Genomic DNA, 21,225 nt, shown 5'->3' with positions numbered 1-21,225 from the left:
TCTGTGACACTCTAAGCTATGGTGGGGCACTTTTATATAAAGTTCTAAATATATGTGTTTAAACATTTATTTGCCTTGATTCAGGATGTTCAACGTTCCTTATTTTCACACAGTCAGTTTCATATTTGGGATAATGCATATGAATAATTCAATTTTTTCTTACCTTAAAATTTGACTTTTTTTCCTGTGGGTTGTTAGGCTCGCGGGGGCTGAAAATGCTTCATTTTATTGCGTCATTCTTGGCGCGGACTTTCTTGGCGCAAAAATTTTCTTGTCATTTCCGGCGTCATACGTGTCGCCGGAAGTTGCATCATTTTTTTGATGTTTTTGCGCCAAAAAATGTTGGCGTTACCGGATGTGGCGCCATTCTTGGCGCCAAAAGCATTTAGGCGCCAAATAATGTTGGCGGCTTTTTTGGCGCTAAACAATTTGAGCGTCATTGTTGTCTCCACAATATTTAAGTCTCATTATTTATTGCTTCTGGTTGCTAGAAGCTTGTTCATTGGCATTTTTTTCCCATTCCTGAAACTGTCATTTAAGGAATTTGATCAATTTTGCTTTATATGTTGTTTTTTCTATTACATATTGCAAGATGTCTCAGATGGAATCTGAATCAGAAGCCACATCTGGAAAAACGCTTAACTGAGTTTCAGTTCTAACAAAGCTAAGTTCATTTATTTTAAATGTCATAAATGTTTATCTTTAGCTATGGTTTGTAATAAGTTATTATGTTATACTTTTACATGCGGATTCCATTAGTATTTATGCTTTATATATTTTCTTTTCTTACAAGAAATATTTAGAAGACTTATAAGAAATATTTTTCTGATTCTATGTTAAAGGCTTTGTCTGACTTTGTGCCTTCTAATAAAATTTTTAGGTCTTTTTCACTTCTTTTTTAATTATTGAAGTTTCAAATGACCAACAACATACTGATTTATCCTTCTCTGATGATGTTTTTTTCTTTTTCAGAAATTTTCTTCATCAGATATTGACACTAACAAATCTACTTTTTTATTATTTTTCTATTATTAAAGTACATTTGTTCTTTGTTGAAAAGGTGTTGATTATTTTGGATATTAAGGTAACTAGTTCTTTAAGACTAGCTGACATTATTTCTGCCTATTTATTTCTTCTGTGTTTTCAGAGGTTTTCTTTCAAATTCCCTATACTAGGGAATGGAATAGGCTGAGAATTTTCTTTTATTCCTTCTTCAAAGGTTTTAAACTATATTCTTTGCCAGCAGTTAAACTCAATTTGGAGGGTTCTCCAATTTATTGGGGCTATCTCAAATTCTGCTTATTATGCTATTGTTTCTATAGCAAAATAGTATTTATTTTCCTTTAGATAGTTGTATCTTATTTATGGAAAATTATTTAGTTTCAGGTACTTTCTTGGTCCTGTGATTTATTTGGATATTGCAATTGCTTCATTTTCTCTGTTTACTTTAAGATCAAGTATCAGATTATGATTTATTTTAGCATTGTTAAAGGGACAACATTTACTAGACTAGGTGCTGTTGCATTTGTCTTGTTGTTTTGCATTTATTTATTATGCAAGTCCACTGTATTGGCTGGTCCTTTAATCTGGACTATCATGCTAATGATTTCATTTGTGTCTTCATTTTATTGAATATTTTCGCAAATGAGGGTTAATCTATGTGTTTAGCTTTTTTAGCTAGAAGAATTTTGTGATTTTTAAAAAAAAAAAAAAAATCCATATTTCTTTTGTTCTAAGATAATCAATTACTTGTTTTATAATTGGATTCAATTCTTAACTGTTACTCTGGGCTTCAAGGTTGAGTTCTAAAACTAAAACTTTAAGCTTATACTGGTTTGGTTGTTCTTATTAAGGAACGAATTCCTGAGTTCTTTCCCAAGTAACATGTCTATATTTGGAGTTCGAAATCAGCTCCCTAATTTTGCGATGTACGTGCCGTATTCCAGCTTGGCTGGTAAGGGGCAGGTTAAGGCTTCTTTGAAATTTCTTTGATTTTATTCCAGTAAGGCTAACACTTTCTTCAACTGTGTTTCTGTCCTATATATTTTGGGTACTGTTGAAGCATGGCTGGGCACCCATGGGGTTCAAGCGCTGCTCAGACCTGGAATCTTCTAGGGTATTTCTTCCAGTTCCTTTTGAGGAACCGGGTTTTGGAGTTTTATTCAAACTATTTTGCCTTTTTATGGTCGTTGATAGCATTATTTGTTTTCATTAGATACAATAAATGCATATTTTCATTTTTTTGTTTTCATTCAGATTATTTTCTGAGGATGCGGAATCTCATATGATTCACTTACTCTTCAGGACATAGTTAGAGGATCTTCTTTTAAAAAGCTCTTGATTCCTCACACAAGGCTCACCTTTTTTAGGTTTCCAGATAGTTTGTGTCACTGTCCTTGTCTCTATCAGACAAGGGATAATGTTATGGGTTCCGTCTATTGGTACCTTTAGTCTCTATTATTTCCTTCAGTTGCTATATATGCATAGAAGTTTTAGGTCTTATGGCCACAGCATTGGATTCAATTCCCTTTGCTCATTTTCACTAGAAAGAACCTTTCCAGTCTTTTATAAGTGTTGTTTCTTCAAGAACATGGTTGGAGGATCAATTTACCAAAAAGTTTGTTTGATTCCTCAGACAAGGGTAAACTTTTTAGGTTTCCTGATAGATTCAGTGTTCTTGATTCTGTCTATGACGGACAAGAGGCGTCTGAAATTGGTTTCAGCTTATCGAAACCTTCAGTCTCAATCTTTCCCTTCGGTAGCCTTATGCATGGAAATTCTAGGTCTTATGACTGCTGCATTGGACGCGATCCCTTTTGCTCGTTTTCACATGCGACCTCTTCAGCTCTGTATGATGAACCAGTGGTGCAGGGATTATACAAAGATATCTCAATTAATATCTTTAAAACCGATTGTTCGACACTCTCTGATGTGGTGGACAGACCACCATCGTTTAGTTCAGGGGGCTTCTTTTGTTCTTCCAACCTAGACTGTGATCTCAACAGATGCAAGTCTGACAGGTTGGGGAGCTGTATGGGGGTTTCTGACAGCACAAGGGGTTTGGGAATCTCAGGAGGTGAGATTACCAATCAACATTTTTGGAACTCCGTGCAATTTTCAGAGCTCTTCAGTCGTGGCCTCTTCTAAAGAGAGAGTCGTTCATTTGTTTCTAGACGGACGATGTCACAACCGTGGCATATGTCAATCATCAAGGAGGAACTCACAGTCCTCTGGCTATGAAAGAAGTCTCTCGAATACTTGTATGGGCGGAATCCAGCTCCTGTCTAATTTCTGCGGTTCATATCCCAGGTTTAGACAATTGGGAAGCGGATTATCTCAGTCGCCAAACTCTACATCCGGGCGAATGGTTTCTTCACCCAGAGGTATTTCTTCAGATTGTTCAAATATGGGGACTTCCAGAAATAGATCTGATGGCTTCTCATCTAAATAAGAAGCTTCCCAGGTATCTGTCCAGATCCAGGGATCCTCAGGCGGAAGCAATGGATGCATTGTCACTTCCTTGGAAGTATCATCCTGCTAATATCTTTCCGACTATAGTTCTTTTTCAAAGATTCTAAAGGAACGTTCGTTTATTCTGCTGGTGGCTCCAGCATGGTCTCATAGGTTTTGGTATGCGGATCTTGTCCGGATGGCCACTTGCCAACCGTGGACTCTTCCGTTAAGACCAGACCTTCTATCGCAAGGTCCTTTTTTCCATCAGGTTCTCAAATCCTTAAATTTGAAGGTATGGAGATTGAACGCTTGATTCTCAGTCATAGAGGTTTCTCTGACTCTGTGATTCATACTATGTTACAGGCTCGTAAAACTGTATCTAGGAAGATATATTATCGAGTCTAGAAGATTTACATTTCTTGGTGTTTTTCTCATCATTTTTCTTGGCATTCTTTTAGAATTCCTAGAATTTTACAGTTTCTTCAGGTTGGTTTGGATAAGGTTTGTCTGCAAGTTCCTTGAAAGGTCAAATCTCTGCTCTTTCTGTTCTTTTTCACTAGTCTACCTGATATTCATTGTTTTGTACAAGCTTTGGCTCGTATAAAACCTGTTATTAAGTCAATCTCTCCTCCTTGGAGTTTGAATTTGGTTCTGGGGGCTCTTCAAGCTCCTTTGTTTGAACCTATGCATTTTCTGGACATTAATTACTTTCTTGGAAAGTTTTGTTTCTTTTGGCCATCTCTTCTGCTAGAAGAGTTTCTGAATTATCTGCTCTTTCTTGTGAGTCTCCTTTTCTGATTTTTCATCAGGATAAGGCGGTGTTGCGAACTTCTTTTAAATTTTTACCTAAGGTTGTGAATTCTAACAACATTAGTAGAGAAATTGTGGTTCCTTCATTGTTTCCTAATCCTAAGAATTCTAAGGAAAAGTTGTTGCATTCTTTGGATGTAGTTAGAGCTTTGAAATATTATGTTGAAGCTACTAAGGATTTCCGAAAGACTTCTAGTCTATTTGTTATCTTTTCCGGTTCTAGGAAAGGTCAGAAGGCTTCTGCCATTTCTTTGGCATCTTGGTTAAAATCTTTGTTTCATCATGCCTATGTCGAGTCGGGTAAAACTTCGCCTCAATGGATTATAGCTCATTCTACTAGGTCAGTTTCTACTTCCTGGGTGTATAGGAATGAAGCTTCAGTTGATCAGATTTGCAAAGCAGCCACTTGGTCTTCTTTGCATACTTTTACTAAATTCTACCATTTTGATGTGTTTTCTTCTTCTGAAGCATTTTTGGTAGAAAAGTACTTCAGGCAGCTGTTTCAGTTTGATTCTTCTGCTTATAATTTCAGTTTTTTTCATTATAAGATGTAAACTTTATTTTGGGTGTGGATTTTTTTCAGCGGAATTGGCTGTCTTTATTTTATCCCTCCCTCTCTAGTGACTCTTGCGTGGAAGATCCACATCTTGGGTAGTCATTATCCCATACGTCACTAGCTCATGGTCTCTTGCTAATTACATGAAAGAAAACATAATTTATGTAAGAACTTACCTGATAAATTCATTTCTTTCATATTAGCAAGAGTCCATGAGGCCCACCCTTTTTTGTGGTGGTTATGATTTTTTTGTATAAAGCACAATTATTCCAATTCCTTATTTTTTATGCTTTCCACTTTTTTCTTATCACCCCACTTCTTGGCTATACGTTAAACTGATTTGTGGGTGTGGTGAGGGGTGTATTTATAGGCATTTTGAGGTTTGGGAAACTTTGCCCCTCCTGGTAGGAATGTATATCCCATACGTCACTAGCTCATGGACTCTTGCTAATATGAAAGAAATGAATTTATCAGGTAAGTTCTTACATAAATTATGTTATATATATATATATATATATATATATATATATATATATATATATATATATACTGTATATATATATATATATATATATATATATATATATATATATATATATACAGTGTGTATATACAGTGTGTATATACAGGGAGTGCAGAATTATTAGGCAAATGAGTATTTTGACCACATCATCCTCTTTATGCATGTTGTCTTACTCCAAGCTGTATAGGCTCGAAAGCCTACTACCAATTAAGCATATTAGGTGATGTGCATCTCTGTAATGAGAAGGGGTGTGGTCTAATGACATCAACACCCTATATCAGGTGTGCATAATTATTTGGCAACTTCCTTTCCTTTGGCAAAATGGGTCAAAAGAAGGACTTGACAGGCTCAGAAAAGTCAAAAATAGTAGATATCTTGCAGAGGGATGCAGCACTCTTAAAATTGCAAAGCTTCTGAAGCGTGATCATCGAACAATCAAGCGTTTCATTCAAAATAGTCAACAGGGTTGCAAGAAGCGTGTGGAAAAACCAAGGCGCAAAATAACTGCCCATGAACTGAGAAAAGTCAAGCGTGCAGCTGCCAAGATGCCACTTGCCACCAGTTTGGCCATATTTCAGAGCTGCAACATCACTGGAGTGCCCAAAAGCACAAGGTGTGCAATACTCAGATACATGGCCAAGGTAAGAAAGGCTGAAAGACGACCACCACTGAACAAGACACACAAGCTGAAAGTCAAGACTGGGCCAAGAAATATCTTAAGACTGATTTTTCTAAGGTTTTATGGACTGATGAAATGAGAGTGAGTCTTGATGGGCCAGATGGATGGGCCCGTGGCTGGATTGGTAAAGGGCAGAGAGCTCCAGTCCGACTCAGACACCAGCAAGGTGGAGGTGGAGTACTGGTTTGGGCTGGTATCATCAAAGATGAGCTTGTGGGGCCTTTTCGGGTTGAGGATGGAGTCAAGCTCAACTCCCAGTCCTACTGCCAGTTTCTGGAAGACACCTTCTTCAAGCAGTGGTACAGGAAGAAGTCTGCATCCTTCAAGAAAAACATGATTTTCATGCAGGACAATGCTCCATCACACGCGTCCAAGTACTCCGCAGCGTGGCTGGCAAGAAAGGGTATAAAAGAAGAAAATCTAATGACATGGCCTCCTTGTTCACCTGATCTGAACCCCATTGAGAACCTGTGGTCCATCATCAAATGTGAGATTTACAAGGAGGGAAAACAGTACACCTCTCTGAACAGTGTCTGGGAGGCTGTGGTTGCTGCTGCACGCAATGTTGATGGTGAACAGATCAAAACACTGACAGAATCCATGGATGGCAGGCTTTTGAGTGTCCTTGCAAAGAAAGGTGGCTATATTGGTCACTGATTTGTTTTTGTTTTGTTTTTGAATGTCAGAAATGTATATTTGTGAATGTTGAGATGTTATATTGGTTTCACTGGTAAAAATAAATAATTGAAATGGGTATATATTTGTTTTTTGTTAAGTTGCCTAATAATTATGCACAGTAATAGTCACCTGCACACACAGATATCCCCCTAAAATAGCTATAACTAAAAACAAACTAAAAATTAGTTCCAAAACTATTCAATTTTGATATTAATGAGTTTTTTGGGTTCATTGAGAACATGGTTGTTGTTCAATAATAAAATTAATCCTCAAAAATACAACTTGCCTAATAATTCTGCACTCCCTGTGTATATGTATATATATATATATATATATATATATATATATATATATATATATGCAGTATATGCAGTATATGTATATATCTGTATATATCTACCTATACATAATTATGTATATGTATATAGATATAGATACTGTATATATGTTAACAAAATACCATCAGATACTGTATATGTAAAAATATGTTTTTCTGAATAAATAGAACATATTATTCTATGTGAAGAACATTGGAATGTGAAATATTCATATTTTCATGTCAGGTTAGCGCACATGAATATGTTATTTAGTTTGGGTGAGTAGGGTGTTCTCTCTATTGACTTTAATGGGGGAATAGGTTATCACACGCACAATATTCTAAGTTCGGCTTGTTGCTCTGATCGGATTCGCGCAAGAGTGATAACTTTTTACTTTAAACTCATAATATGAGCACAACCGACATGCACAAAATGTTTACTTCTAGCGCAATTAGTGCAGTTGATAAATGGAGCCCATAGAGGTTGATCACAATCTATATTTTCAGTGGGTTTTTGGCTCAAAAAGGGCAATTAGTTTCAACGAAATCATAATAGAGCATTTGTGGCTATTTCCTGGGACTCCAATCTCTTTTCTGGTTCCCAGATAAAATCCATATTTTTAACACTAAGCCGAAAAGTTTTTGGTTGTCACAATACATTTTTCAGATACATCTCACCAGATTTTCAAGACCATTTTACCCTTAGAGGATTTGACAACTAAAGGTAATTGATAAAGCCCCGAAATGTCCTTTTTCACATTTTTGCAAGTATCTCAGAAAAATTTGGTTGTGTTCAAGACCTTCTGAAATGGCACTAGGAGACATTTTAGAGGTATATTTGCATTCATGGTGTTGATTCGTTAAAGCTCTATTTATGCCTATGGTATAGTCAGTCTGCAGATTGCAGGACACACATTTACTATGTATATGCTCTAAATATGTGATATCCTTAACAGCTAAGGGGATCCTGTTTGAGAGTTCAATAATGTAGGTGCAAGAACTGGCACATTTTCCTACAATGGTGTGATCCCCTTTGAAAGCTCTGTCACAAAGAATTGTTTCCTTTTAAAAGCCCAGTCATAAAGGCATGGTCTTATATGAACATCAATTTTGTGGCTACAATATTGCAGTGGGACAGTTTTACTGTTTACAATTTCAGAATTGTTAAAATCAAGGTTTAGAAGGTGAGAGAAATATTTTTAATTGAACCCATAGTCTTTTTCTTAGTTTTAGATGTATCTCAAGCCAAACTTGGAAACAGTACTTTTAAAATAAATAAATGTAAATATTGGGGAAAAATACTTTAAAAATATTAAAAGTGTTAATATTGTTACTGAGCAAACATGCCCAGTATGCCCATTATGTCTGGATAGAAATTACATTCAGAGTGTTTAGCAGTGATCAGAATTGATTTGGATTAAAATAGGTTAATGTCGCACATGCAAAACACAGAACAAATGAGTTAATTCAAAAGAACTTTAATATAACCATAAAAAAAATGTGAAATGGCTATTGTATAAGTTAGTGTTAGGTAGATTACAGTTTCTATTTTGATAATAAGTGCTTACAGCGTTTTTTGGGAAATTGTTTCTTTAAAACACATTTGCAGCTGTGGGCTATGAGCAGCAGAATTATTTTTTTACTGTGATCACTTGAAAAATGCACCGGACACTTTGGACAAAAATTGCTGACAGCTTGTGATGAACACAACTTATCTAATCATTAACTGTGTTGTATGGTTCTATGTAAATAAATTAATTTCACAAACATTAAATTCTGCCTGGATACCAATGATAAGCAAGTAAACATAGTCCCTAGCTATGTATAGATGAAAAAGTATGAGGTAATATATAAGCTGTAGTTAACCCCTTAAGGACCAAGGCCATTTTTCAATTTCTTTCCGTTAAAGACCAGGGCTATTTTTACATTTCTGCAGTGTTTGTGTTTAGCTGTAATTTTCCTCTTACTCATTTACTGTACCCAAACATATTATATACCGTTTTTCTCGCCACTAAATGGACTTTCTAAAGATACCATTATTTTCATCATATCTTAAAATGTATTATTAAAAAAAATTATAAAATATGAGGAAAAAATGGAAAAAAACCACACTTTTTCTAACTTTGGCCCCCAAAATCTGTTACACATCTACAACCACAACATGTTCTTTGCTTTTTTTTGCAAGTTATAGGGCAATAAATACAAGTGGCACTTTGCTATTTCAAAACCACTTTTTTTTCAAAATGAGCGCTAGTTACATTGGAACCCTGATATCTGTCAGGAATACCTGAATATCCCTTAACATGTATATATTTTTTTAGAAGACATTCCAAAGTATTGATCTAGGCCCATTTTGGTATATTTCATGCCACCATTTCACCGGCAAATGCAATCAAATAAAAAAAAATGTTAAATTTTTCACAAACTTTAGGTTTCTCACAGAAATTATTTACAAACCACTTGTGCAATTATGGCATAAATGGTTATTAATGCTTCTCTGGGATCCCCTTTGTTCAGAAATAGCAGACTTATGGTGGCTTTGGTGTTGCTTTTTGGTAATTAGAAGGCTGCTGCCACTGCGCACCACACGTGTTTTATGCCCAGCAGTGAAGGGGTTAATTATGGAGCATGTAGGGAGCTTGTAGAGTTAATTTTAGCTTTAGTGTAGTGTAGTAGACAACCCAAAGTATTGATCTAGGCCCATTTTGGTATATTTAATGCCACCATTTCACCGCCAAATGCGATCAAATTTTTAAAAAACTTAAATTGTTTCGCAATTTTAGGTTTCTCACTGAAATTATTTACAAACAGCTTGTGCAATTATGGCACAAATGGTTGTAAATGCTTCTCTGGGATCCCCTTTGTTCAGAAATAGCAGACATATATGGTTTTGGTGATGCTTTTTGGTAATTAGAAGGCTGCTAAATGCTGCTGCACATCACATGTGTATTTTGTCTAGCAGTGAAGGGGTTAATTAGGGATCTTGTAGGGAACTGGCAGGGTTAATGTTAGCTTTAGTGTAGAGATCAGCCTCCCACCTAACACATCAGACCCCCTGATCCCTCCCAAAAAGCTCTCTTCCCTCCCCCACCCCACAATTGTCCCCACCATCTTAAGTACTGGCAGAAAGTCTGCCAGTACTAAAATTAAATGTATCTTTTTTTTTTTTATTATTATTATTTTTTTAGCATATTTACATATGCTGCTGTGTAGGATCCCCCTTAGCCCCAAACCTCCCTAATCCACCCCAAACAGCTCTCTAACCCTCCCCCTCTACATTATTGGGAGCCATCTTGGGTACTGGCAGCTGTCTGCCCACCTCCTTCGTGCACGCGCGTGCGTCCGTGCGCGCCCCCAGCGATCCCGCCAACGATCCCGTCCACCTCTGCACTACGTAATCCACCGATGACCATCCACCCGCCCCCCAAGTCGGCTCCCATCCACCAACAATTGCGGCCATCGATGTCCGATGCAGAGAGGGCCACAGAGTGGCTCTCTCTGCATCGGATGGGGTAAAATGTTATTGCAGTGATGCCTCGATATCGAGGCATCACTGCAATAACTGGAAAGCGGCTGGAAGCGATCAGGATCACTTCCATCCGCTTTCAACCTCAACGTCGTACAGAGTACGTTGCTGGTCTTTAAAGACCAGGTTGTGTGCGACGTACCCTGTACGACGCATGTCGTTAAGGGGTTAAGGAATTGATAATTGCAGATTTTTGCCAAATATTGTCGCGAGAAAGTGTATTTATTTTACAAAATGAGAGCCCACAAGCCATCATATGTGGGATTAAAGTGCAGTCTAATAGGAAGAGGCAAAACACCTGACATAATAGAGCTTTTAATCCCTCCTACTTTCCCATGATCCTTTAGTCATTTTTTTTGCCTCCAGCAAGGAGTGATGGTGAAAATTTACATTATGATCTACACACCATTTAAAAGAAGTTCTGTAACCAACCTGAGACCGATTGGGCCCCATTTGTTAAGCTGCAGATGCAACTTCAGGGCCTCAATGATTCAGCTTTGCCTCAAACAAACTACTTAACCTCTCCGCCATCAAGTGTTGCATATTTAAATCTACCCAATCTGATTGGGATGATTGATAGAAGTGCATGAGCAGGCAAACCTTGTCCCACCAGCAATTGGCAAATGGGGCATCTTGTATTCCTCAGAGAACTGTAATGCTTGTAGGATATTTCCCTATCAGACCAAACTTGGCCAGAAGTCTTCTTATCCCGGTGTCAAATGTAAGGATAAGGAAATATTCCAGAACAAGAGAACAGGTAAGTAAATGGGGTAAGCAGTACTCACAGTAGAGAGGACAATCCTTCACAGCACTACAGAGGATAACTGGAGAGTAGTCAGGCAAGCAGAGTTCGGCAACAATAAGGCAATCCAGAATACCAGCAATACAGGGGTTAAACAACAGAGTGTTCTTGAGACAGGCAGAGTTCAGCACTATATATAGATTTTTAAGTAGACAACCCAAGGTATTGATCTAGGCCCATTTTGGTATATTTCATGCCACAATTTCACTGCCAAATGCAATCAAATAAAAAAAAAATGTTTTAACTTTTTCACAAACTTTGGGTATTTTATTAAAATTATTTACATACTGCTTGTGCAATCATTGCACAAATGGTTGTAAAAGCTTCCCTGGGATCAACTTTGTTCAGAAGTAGCAGATATATGTGGTTTTGACATTGCTTTTTGGTAATTACATCTAATTGCAGCTGAGCACTACACTTCTATTATTTCTGGCAGTAACTGGTTAATTAGGTAGCTTGTAAGGTTAATTTTAGCTTTAGTCTAGAGATCACCCTCCCACCTGACACTTCCCACCCCCTGATCCCTCCAAACAGCTCTCTTCTCTTCCTCGATCCCATTGGTCACCATTATCTTAGGTACTGGTAGACAGTCTGCCAGTAAGATTTAAGGCATTTTTTCAATTATTTTATTTATTTATTTTTATTTGCTGCAGTGTGGGATCCCCTCTTAACCTCCAACCTCCCTGATCCCTCCTAAACAGCTCTATAACCTTTCTCCCTCTAACTATTATCAGCCATTAGACAACTGCCAGTTCCTATAAATTCCTTTTCCCACAATTATTTTTTTATTATTTATTTTTCTGTAGTGTAGCAAAAGTACCGCACAACATATATATATACACGGTAAAGGAAGGCACTCACTGGTCTTTTCTTCAAAAAAAACTTTAATAAGTTTTTTGAAGAAAAGACCAGTGAGTGCCTTCCTTTACCGTGTATATCTATCTGCTGGCACCCTGGCATCAAGATTTGAAAGTGAGAGTGCTATCTACCTACATATATATATATATATATATATATATATATATATACGTCTATTCAGGTGAAGGGGTTAAAACAATATATTTACACAAATCATGGCTGTTATGCCTCGACCTGATAAGCTCAAAAGCAGAAGAGAAGCCTAGACTTATATGTTACATCCCTAAGGACTAGTAGTGACCTGTCTAGGTACCCAGTACCTTCCAGGAGTACAAATGAATCAGAATCCTCCTCCTCTGCTGAGGACAATTATTCAGAAACCAATGACATTAAACTGAGACCAAAACAATAAGCAAACAAAGTTTATTAAAATAATTATTAGAAATAATAAGCAATATTTGAATAAATCAAATCAATAAACATACATTATTACAATGATTTAATGATGATAAGGTTAGAACAAATGAAAACAGTCACTAAATTATTGAATTTGCAGTAGGTTGTGTGTGTAATAGAGAAACAAAAATATTTGTTATTTAAATTATCAGCAAAGCTGGCAACAATCAGGCAACTTAATAATCATGCAAAACTATTAGATAATTATATCATTCATTACCAGATGTTGTTGATCAGGTTACCATGACCTACCCAACACAAACATTTGTGACTATAAAGGGCAAACCAGAATTGATTAATTCATATTAACAAAAATGTTTCATGTGGGTTTATTTCATACAATATTGTGGGATTCTACACTGGGGTTCAGTGTAAAAAGAACCTCTAAGTAACCCCTGGACCCTCTCTTGCCATTATCTTGATTTGTCTGTTTGGTCAGCTTAGCCTCCCATCTCCTTTAGACAGAGTGTGGTAATCATGCATGCCCTGTGTGGCCCCTCTTGTATCACTTGCTTGTGCCCCCCTTTTGTGGGTGAATGTGTATTTTATGGAAAACTCCACCACAAATAATAACATTAGGTTCATATATGTGATTAGCTAGCGCTAATTACAGATTAATTAACATTTTTGTTAATGAGCTAAGATTTAGCATCAGTATATTTTTTCCTTGGAAGATGGTCGCTCGTCTCTAAGCTATAATAGATAAATATGTATTTTGTAAATATGTTCTGAAAAACAAGTGATAGGGGCCTATCTATCAAGCTCCATATGGAGCTTGATGCCCCGTGTTTCTGACGAGCCCAAAGGCTCGCCAGAAACAGCAGTTGTGAAGCAGCAGTCTAAAGACCGCTGCTCCATAACCCTGTTCAACTGCTCTGAGCAGGCGGACGGACATCACTACAAATCAACCTGATTGAGTACGATCGGGTTGATTGACACTTCCTTGCTGGCGGCCGATAGGTCACGAATCTGCAGGGGGCAGCGTTGCACCAGCAGCTCATAAGAGCTGTTGGTGCAATGCTGAATACGTAGAACGTATTGCTCTCCACATTCAGCGAAGTCTGTCGGACCTGATCCGTTGTCAAATAGGCCTCATTATCTCTATTTGACCTTTAACCAAGGTTGAACCCCACTAATGTTTATAGACTAAGAGACTTACTGGAACCATTTATGAATAACATGGGGATATTTGTGGATATTTATGCCAAAAATATAATGATAGGAATCATGCAGCTATGTTGGGAACCTTGAATATCATAACTAACTTTGAATTATTTTGCTAAACTACAAAAACTTCACCATAACCAATTATATACTGACAAGCAACACTAGTTAATAGTTATATATTAATACTGATTAGTAATATATATGTGTACCTGAATATATAAGTAAATATACATGATCAATTTTATGCCTACATAATATAGCACAGACACGTGATGAATATGCAATATCAAAATAGTGAATTTTCACTGACAATTGTCCTGACAGTCCTAAGGACAGAAAGCTTGAGAAATTTCACAGACCACCCTTTGAGCTGTCAGGAGATATGTTCTCTCCAACTTTCAGGGCAGCATACATATCTAGTTTGACAACTTTTATTTTTACCTTATTTCCCAAGAAGCTTTCATTGAAGAAGCTATCTAAATAACATGCAATAATGCAAAGAGTGCTGCTTTGTCTGTTCTGAATAGAAGAGCATTAAGACTCAAGTTGCATTACCTAAGAGCAGACTTCTTTCCCTTTTTTCCGTGGGAACTATTTTGTTTTTGTTCACATTCTGTGACTATTGCACTAATAGTATCCAGTCCAGGTCCAAAAAAGCTTTCCTGCTGCAGGACAAAAAAACTAAGGGCAGGATTAAGTCCACTGGACATTTTCCCTCCTTTCATCAGTCTAAGACATAAAGATCCTCCTCTTCAGTGTCGCAAATGTCATACACGTCCAAGTCCAGATAGAAGTAATGTGGTAACACAGTTGAATAATAGATGAGGTTGAAAGAAGACACAAGTCCATTGAGTTCAACCTATACAGATCCTACCTTAGTTACAATAGACAATTGAACAACATAAAAAAAATTAGGGCCAGATTATGAGTAGAGCACTATTTATTGCTACTGCTCGAGCATTAACTCTAGAAGTAAGCTTAATGCGCACATCGGATACTGCACAAATGTCAAGTCTAAAGTAAACAGTTTATGCTTGCACACATCGGGAAAACTAAACTTACAATATTGCAATCATGTTAATGCATTCCCCCATAGACTTCAATGGAGCATGAAAAATTTTTCTCAAGTGCACTTACCTGACATGAAATATTAAGATTTTACATTCCAAAGTTCTTCATGTGTGTGTGTATAGCTATACCTGCATATCTATTCCTATAAATATTATAGATATGTATTTTATATGAACAATAGAAGATATGTATAGAAATATGTATTTAATAATAAATAATAAAAAAGTACACTATTTTCTATGTAGAAAAACATAGGAATGTAAAATATGCGTTTTGCTCATTGTGTTTCTCAATTTAGATCTCAACGCGTTTGGGTAATCACACATTAAAGCGTAGTATTCTTAATGCACGTTATTACAAATTTTCATATAAAATATTAAAAAAGATATAAATTATTAAAAATTAATAAACATAATGTAAAATATTCAAGATAATCCAGAGAATATATCTATATATTTTACAGAATGTTAATTTTCAATCATTTACATACATTTTTTTTAAAAATATTTTATATGTAAAATTTCAATAATGCACTTTAAGAATACTAAGTTTTCATTGTGCTAACCCAACTGCGTTAAGATCTAAATTGAGAAACGTGATGCGCCAAGAGTACGTTTTACATTCCTATTCTCTTCACATAGAATTTTTTTTTATGTTTTATTATATATATATAAAGAAATTCAAGAGGAAAAATCTGTTACACAGTTCAGGGAAAAGCAATTAGCAAAAAGTGGTTTTGCAATATATTCACTAACAGCACTGTAGATAGTGAACATCCATACATGTATAGATAGTTGGTGGGTGGGTGATAAGTGTGACTTGGAAAATGTAGCGTATATTTAAACCACTGCTGCCATAGCGTATACTCCTTACCGGATCATCATCTGGCTTTACCTCTCCGAGTGCTCGTCTTGTCCGTTTCTACTCGCATGGCGTCCTGGTGGGTATACTTGCTACTTACTCCCGACGTTCCTTCCGCCTGCCTCAGTCAGCGTGTGACCTCCTATAGGCGGCTTTCTTCTGTCACTCACCCACGGCCAATCAGCTGCGTGAATCAGCCTCAAAATCCTCCAATAGCTGCAGTGTTCATCACACATCTCCCCGCAGTTACAAATACAGGATAAGACTGGCAATCAATGAAAAGTTAGAGAACGAGCAAGAAATCCTGGAGGTTAGATAAAAGTCTACTTTATTAGAAACAAGTTTAAATATGAAATGGCACACAAAGCAACATAGCAGCCAGGTGTGGCACTAGTGGCTTAAGCGTTTCGGCTGATAGCTGTAATCATAGCCTGTAGTGCTACGTGTCACACCTCTATACATAGTCATTACCTAAAATCCTATTGGTTAAAATATATTGACACACCTGATAGCTAAAGCTAAGCACATTAAGTAGAATTAACCCTGCAGCCGGCACAGTCAGATTTTTGGATGCAAACACAATAACAATTGAATACATAATGAAGTAAAAGGAGTACAGAGAGAGTGGCATGCCTGAACATATAAATATCAAATGTATTTACATTAAAGAGGAAAAAAGGCTCATGGAGGGGGGTGTTAAATAAACAAGTCATGAAAACATACAGGAACACAACTTAGGTAAACTTAAATAAATGTCAAAGCATACCTGAGTATTAGTAGTAGATCCTAAGGGGCATATTTATCAAGGTCTGGCAGACTTGATCCAACACTGTGGATCAGATTCGCCAGTCCTCGCTGAATAAAGAGCTGCTGGTGCAACGCCGCCCCCTGCAGACTCGCGGCCAATTGGCGGCCAGCAGGGGGGTGTCCATCAACCCGATCGTACTCGATCGGGCTGATTTCCGGCGTTGTGTGTCCGCCTGCTCAGAGCAGGCGGACAGGTTATGGAGCAGCAGCCTTTGTGACCGCTGCTTCATAACTGCTGTTTCTAGTGAGCCTGCAGGCTCATCAGAAACACGGGGCATCAAGCTCCATTCGGAGCTTGATACATATGCCCCTAAGCCTCCTAAATAGAGGAATAAATGTCAGCCTCAATTTATGTGACCAAAAATAATGAGAATTAGTCTCAAACAGATATAAATCTAGATATAAGTAAAGGAAGGTAATGCAAAATGTTGCTATATGAATATCTAGGCAAATATGAAAATATAGGTCACAATTAAGCACACATAAAGCGGTCTCTGGATAAAAGAACATAAAAATGCAGAAATTATGTAACACCAGATCACCAAAAGTTCATAATGTCGTATTTGGAGTTGAGGCCACTGGGAATCCTTGTTCCCAATGTAAAGATCCAATAAGCCTCCCTCAACTCCAACATACGATCAATTGAACCACCGCTTTTAGGTTTGTGAACCTTCTCGATAGCACACCATGATAAGCTGGCAAGGTTGCCACCATGGTATCCTCCAAAATGCTGTACTACCGGAGTGCTTGATTTAGCTGTGTTAAATGAGGAGAGGTGCTCCCTAATTCTAGTGTTAACGTCCCTTGAGGTAAGTCCTATGTATTGGATTTTGCACTGAGAGCAATTTCATACATATATGACATATTAACAGGTGCAATTAAGGCATGATTTGATGTTGTAAGTCTTGCCCATGACAAAGCTAGAGAAAGTGTTACCAATTCTGACATAGTCACAGGGTTTACACCTATTATGACCACACTTGTACATGCCCTGATGTTTCATCCAAGCACTTGGATCTTTGATATTCATTGGCAGCATAGTGGGTGATAAGAGGGAACCCAAGGTGGGACCTTTTCTGTATGAGCACCTGACTCCATTCTTCACAGTGTCCACCAATTTTTCGTCTGCCTGGAGAATTTTGAAATGTTTATGTACAATTGAACAGATATCTTCATATTGGCCACTATGTGTAGTAACAAAAGTGACCCTGTTAGATTGTTGTGTAGTATTATCTTTTTTTCTCTGTTGTGTTGAAGGAGACTTTCTCTAGTTTTAGTTGTCACAGACGGTTTGGCCCTACAAATCGCATTTTAAGAATATTTCCTCTGATGGAGTCTAGTTTCTAAGTCACTTGCTAATACCCTAAAGTCATTATCGTCGGAGCAATTTCTTTTAAGTCGAATCATTTCCCCTTTTGCAATAGCTTCAGGTACATGCTTAGGGTGGCAGCTAGTGCCGAAAAGGACTGAGTTACCTGAAATGGGTTTCCTATAGGACACAGTCTTCACTCTGCCATTAGGGAGCCCCATCAAAGTCACATCTAAATAATTGATAGTTGTCTCATTAAATTCAAAAGTGAATTTAAGATTCATGTCATTGCAATTAAGGTGTGAGCAGAATTCCTCCACTTGTGACTGGGTACCTGTCCATATGAGAATGAGATCATCTATGTATCTCTTATAAAGAGACACATAGACACGGAAGGGGTTACTATCTCCAAAGATGTGGAAGAATTCCCAAAAACCAAGGAATACGTTTGCATACGAGGGGGCAAATCTGTCCCCAATCGCCGTTCCTCACCTTTGGAGATAGTACACCCCCTCGAACATGAAGTAATTGTGGGTAAGGAGCCCACAACCTTGACAATGAAAATCTTAAAGGGTTCAGAGTAATCAGTGAAGTTCTCAAGAAAAAAAGCAAATGGCCTCTAAGCCTTTACTATGCGGGATGCAAGAGTATAGAGAGACTGCATGTACAGTCAACTATTTAGATTGGGGTGTCCAAACCACCTCTTCAGCAAGCTGTAGCAAATGCTTGGTGTCACACAAATAGGATGGTAGAGAGGTCACGAGTGGCTGTAGAATGCAGTCTATCCACTCAGATAAATTACATAATAATGAGTCGACTCCACTGACGATGGGGCGTCCCCTAACTTCAGTGAGGGACTTGTGGACCTTCGGGAAGTGGTGGAACAGGAGAATCTTTGGAAAATCCGGTACCAAGTATGAAAAAGTAGCTGAATCAATGAACCCCTGTTCAACTCCCTCCTCCAGAATGCCCACAAGTTCCCTCCTGAAGATTGAAGTGGGGTCCCCCTTCAAAATAGAATAATCCTCACCATTGCTTAATTGTCTGACGGCCTCTGCAACATAAGCTTCACGGTCCAGCACAACGGTCATACTGCCTTTGTCGGCTTTGCGTATTGTAATACGTGTATTATCTTTTAACTCTCTGACTGCTGTTCTCTCCCCGAAACTCAGGTTGCTTCTTGGCCGTTTATTTGTACTTTTTAGGGCAATGATGTCTTGCTCGACCCTATTATAGAATGTTTCTATAATATTCCCCCGAATATGTATAGGGTAAAATGAAGACTTGTTTTTCATTGAAGGACCCCTGTTATATGAGCCATGTGTGTCGTTCTTAGATTCAATCTGAAGTTGTTGCAGAGAAACAACATCACAGGATTGGGAAAAGGTTAAAAGCTCTGTAGTTTCTGGAGCATCTGTATGTGTAGTCTGAATCGACTCTATGGAGTTAGCAAAAAATCTCTTGAGAGTTATGTTTCTTATGAATTTGTTCAAATCTAAGAGAGTTTTGAAGACATCAAAATCATTAGTTGGGGAAAAGTTCAAACCCAAACTAAGGGCTCTCAGCTGATCTGCAGTGAGAGAAGTGGACAAAAGATTAATCACATTATTATGTGTGGCATATATTTGTACTTTGCTATGGGCTTCACTTGTTGGTACCTCTGTTGTCCATGCAGATTGTTGTGATCTTGTGTTTTGGCTGAAGTGCCCCCTCCTTTGTGAGTAATCTGGTCCTGGGGAAAAACCTGCTCCATAAGACCCTGATTACCTGAGTGTTGTGCAGCAGAATACTGTGGTACACTAACTGATGTCTGTGCATGATTCATAGAATAATTGGAGTTGTATTTAGGTATCACTGTCTGTTGTGATTCCACAGGATGTGACATGGGAATGGTATTTGTACTAGTCATATTAAAATGATCTAAAGCACCTTGTAACTCTACAGCTTGGATAGAATTTCTTGCTGAACATACTTTATTACTCCCATTGGGATTAAGTGCCTCATCACTACCGTCAGTACTATACTCTCACTACCAGTAAAAGTCACATTCTTGGTATTGGTGTTCTGTCTCTGTCGGTTCCTTTGTCCCCCTCTTCTCCTTCCAAATGTAGGTTGGATTTGCCTTTGTGAGCCCCTTTGTTTTTTACTCCAAATGTATACAGTATTGGTCATGTAGTCATGTGTATCTCTAAGAAATTTTGTATGTTTCCTCTCCATGATAGTGGACCTAATTATGGCTAAAATACCCCTAAGTATATTGTCAAATTTTGCAAACTCAGTTGCTGCACTACGTAAATTCAGTTCTGCCTGCATTTCCGCAATCTCTATTTTAATTTTATCTAATTGTCTGGTCTTGAACTGTAACATAAGCAGCATCAAATTCAATGAACAATTGGACAAAACTTGATTCCATTCATCTATAAAGTCTTTCTCATTACAGTCCACATCAAAAGTGGGGAATTTGAAAATACGCAGACCCCTTGGAATCATCTTCAGGGATCTATATTTCTCTAAAGTCCAAATGTCCCACTGAATCTTTGATTCTTTAACCAACAAATTCTCCATCATATCAAAAAGTGTACTGAGTGCCAAAACACTCTTATCTTCTGAGAATATAACATCACAATTGACAGTCCCTTCTTGTCTAGCTGTATACGGCATCAAGGAATAAAACATCTGAAGAGAGTTTAACCCCCCACAGCATTATGGAGGAAATGGCACATTCGCCTATGCAACCTTCCAATCAGATCTTTTATTCCTTGATGCCGTATACATCAGAGGAAATATTCTAAAAATGCAATTTGTAGGGCCAAACAGTCTGTGACAACTAAAACTAGAGAAAGTCTCCTTCAACACAACAGAGAAAAAAAGAAAGATAATACTGCCCAAAAATCTAACAGGGTCACTTTTGTTACTACACATAGTGGCCAATATGAAGATATCTGTTCAATTGTACGTCAACATTTCAAAATTCTCCAGGCAGACGACAAATTGGTGGACACTGTGAAGAATGGAGTCAGGTGCTCATACAGAAAAGGTCCCACCTTGGGTTCCCTCTTATCACCCACTATGCTGCCCATGAATATCAAAGATCCAAGTGCTTGGATGAAACATCAGGGCATGTACAAGTGTGGACATAATAGGTGTAAACCCTGTGACTATGTCAGAATTGGTAACACTTTCTCTAGCTTTGTCACGGGCAAGACTTACAACATCAAATCATACCTTAATTGCACCTGTAAATATGTCATATATGTATGAAATTGCTCTCAGTGCAAAATCCAATACATAGGACTTGCCTCAATGGACGTTAACACTAGAATTACGGAGCACCTCTGCTCATTTAACACAGC

The sequence above is a fragment of the Bombina bombina genome, chromosome 7 (genome assembly GCF_027579735.1).
Source record: "Bombina bombina isolate aBomBom1 chromosome 7, aBomBom1.pri, whole genome shotgun sequence".
In the NCBI taxonomy this organism is placed as follows: Eukaryota; Metazoa; Chordata; class Amphibia; order Anura; family Bombinatoridae; genus Bombina; species Bombina bombina.
The sequence above is the reverse complement of the archived record's forward strand: the minus strand, read 5'-3'. Positions refer to the sequence as shown.